The sequence below is a fragment of the Scyliorhinus torazame genome, chromosome 2, assembly GCF_047496885.1.
Source record: "Scyliorhinus torazame isolate Kashiwa2021f chromosome 2, sScyTor2.1, whole genome shotgun sequence".
NCBI lineage: Eukaryota > Metazoa > Chordata > Chondrichthyes > Carcharhiniformes > Scyliorhinidae > Scyliorhinus > Scyliorhinus torazame.
In genome coordinates, this window is record NC_092708.1 from 379203741 (window position 1) to 379206299 (window position 2559).

General features: G+C 49.9%; 1 pseudogene; it reads left to right on the plus strand.

Moving 5' to 3' along the window:
- The first annotated feature begins 2021 nt into the window (after positions 1 to 2021).
- LOC140408054 (U2 spliceosomal RNA) lies at positions 2022 to 2195 on the plus strand (annotated as a pseudogene).
- Positions 2196 to 2559: the final 364 nt, after the last annotated feature.

Consider the following 2559-nt stretch of genomic DNA (forward strand, 5'->3'; position numbering starts at 1 on the left):
CACTCCCATTCCCCATCCCCCGCCTGAGTCTCTTTTTCCCCCGCACCGGCGCCCACATTTCTCAATGTCCCCCCCTCCCCAATTTACATTTCTATATACATCAGCATTGTCGATTCCCCTCCAACATCAGTCCCACAGTTCTGATCCAGTTTCTCGTTTTTAATGAAGGTCCATGCTTCTTCCGCCGGTTCGAAGTAGTAATGCCTCTCCTGGTGCGTGACCCACAGTCGCGCCGGCTGCAACATCCCGAACTTCACTTTCTTCTTGTGCAGCACCTCCTTGGCTCGATTGAAGCTCGCCCTCCTTCTCGCCACCTCCGCACACCAATCCTGATACACTCGTAGCACCGCATTCTCCCATCTACTACTCCGTATCTTCATGGCCCATCTCAGAACCGCCTCTCTATCATTGAAGCAGTGAAATCGCACGATCATCGCCCTAGATGGTTCTGCTGCCTTTGGTCTCCTCGCAGGGACCCGATGGGCCCCTTCCACTTCCAAGGGGCCCGAGGGGGCCTCAGCTCCCATTAGCGAGCGTAGCATCGTACTCACGTAAGCCCACCCGTCAGCTCCTTCCACTCCCTAGGGGAGAACCAGGATCCGGAGGTTCTTTCTCCGTGATCTGTTTTCTAGGACTTCAATCCTTTCGATGCACTTCTTATGGAGCGCCTCGTGCGTCTGCATTTTGACCGCCAGGCCCAGGATCTCGTCCTCGTTGTCAGTCACCTTCTGCTCCACAACATGGAGCTCTATCTCCTGGGTCTTTTGTGTCTCCTTAAGCCCCTCAATTGCTTGTAGCATCGAGGCCAGCACCTCCTTTTTTAGCAGCTCCACACACAGTCTTAAAAATTCATCCTGGTCTGGTCCCCAGGTCACCTCCGCCGCCATCTTGCTCCTTTCTTCCTTCTGCCACTGCCCTCGAGGATTCTTCGAGATCTGGCCACCACCGCCGATATTTTTCTTTTTCGCTGGGGGGGGGACTCCCTGTTGTCTCACCCCACACCGGGTTTTGTCCCGAAAAAATTCCACGTTGGGGCTCTTAAAAGAGCCCGAAGGTCCGTTCGAGCTGGAGCCGCCGAAACGTGCGGCTTAGCTGGTCATCGCCGCAACCGGAAGTCGAAGGAAAACACCTTTGACCACAAGGCAATGAAGCAGTGGTCAGCACGTAATGTCCTCGAGGCCCTCATGGAAAAGGAGACCGTGGAGGACGTTGGATGGTTCCCTGAGCAGACTGCCAGAGTCATCTGGCAGAACGCCTCATCACCAGAACTTTCAAACAAGCACCAAGACCTAGCTTGGCTGGTGGTGAGAAGGGCCCTCCCTGTCAGATTCTTCATGCACACCCGAAGGCTCTGCGCCAATGCACCCTGCCCTCGGAGTGGCTGTGGGGGAAATGAGACGGTCACACACCTCCTTGTGGAATGTGCCTTTGCAAAGAAGGTCTGGAGAGAGATGCAGTGGTATTTGTCAAGGTTCATCCCGAACAGCTCTGTGACACAGGACTCTGTGCTCTACGGACTGTTTCCAGGGACACACACCAAGACAAATATCAACTGCTGCTGGAAGGTCATCAACTCGGTGAAAGACGCTCTTTGGTCTGCCCGAAACCTGCTGATCGTCCAGTGCAAAGAATTGTCCTCGACCGAGTGTTGCAGACCGGCACATTCCAAGGTCCAGGACTACGTGCTGAGGGACGCACTCAAGCTTGGGGCAGCAGCCGCCAAGGCGCAATGGGGAAAGACCATTGTGTAAGGTCTTCCCAGCAAATGTACACCGAGGGGCGGGTAACAGTGTAAACCCCCCTCGGTCTGGGCAACCAACACTCCAATGTATAAAACAAACATGACAATGTAAATATTTAAGAAGGAATTGTAATGTAAAGAGTGATATGTGTATGATAATATCAAAATTGAATGGAAGTCAAGGCAATGTGTAACTCTGACGGAAATGTACAGTCAAGACAATTCGAAATGTTCTGTAATGCTTATGATAAATTTTATGAATAAAGTATATTTTTTTGAATTAAATTTTTTTTTTTAAAAATCTGTTCTTATCAGTTTAATATCTGATACGTCCGTTATCTGGGGAGCATATATTAAATTGATTTTTGGAGCAGGGAGATGGAATAGGGGCTTGCTCCGTCCACTCCACGCATCGACTCCGTATTGTAGTATCTCCGAGAACGGTGCACAAACCCCTTTATGGGGAATTTCAAAGTACAAAAACACTTCAAGCATGCACATGCACAGCTACACTTTATCCCCTTTCTTACAATTATCGACTACACACAAAAATTCATGCCCATTATACACATCCCACACACGATTCCAGTATCTCCACCAACCCTATCCCATCTCCCTGCTCCAAAAAACCCTCCTCTATGGGCAATTTCAAAGTACAAAAACACTTCAAGCATGCGCATGCAATTCTCTACTTTATGCCTTTTCTTACAATTCTCTACTCAATCACACAAAAATTCATGCCCATTCTCCATATGCCACACACTATTCCAGTATCTCCGCGAACCTTGCACCCCCCCTCTATGGGGAATTTCAAAGTC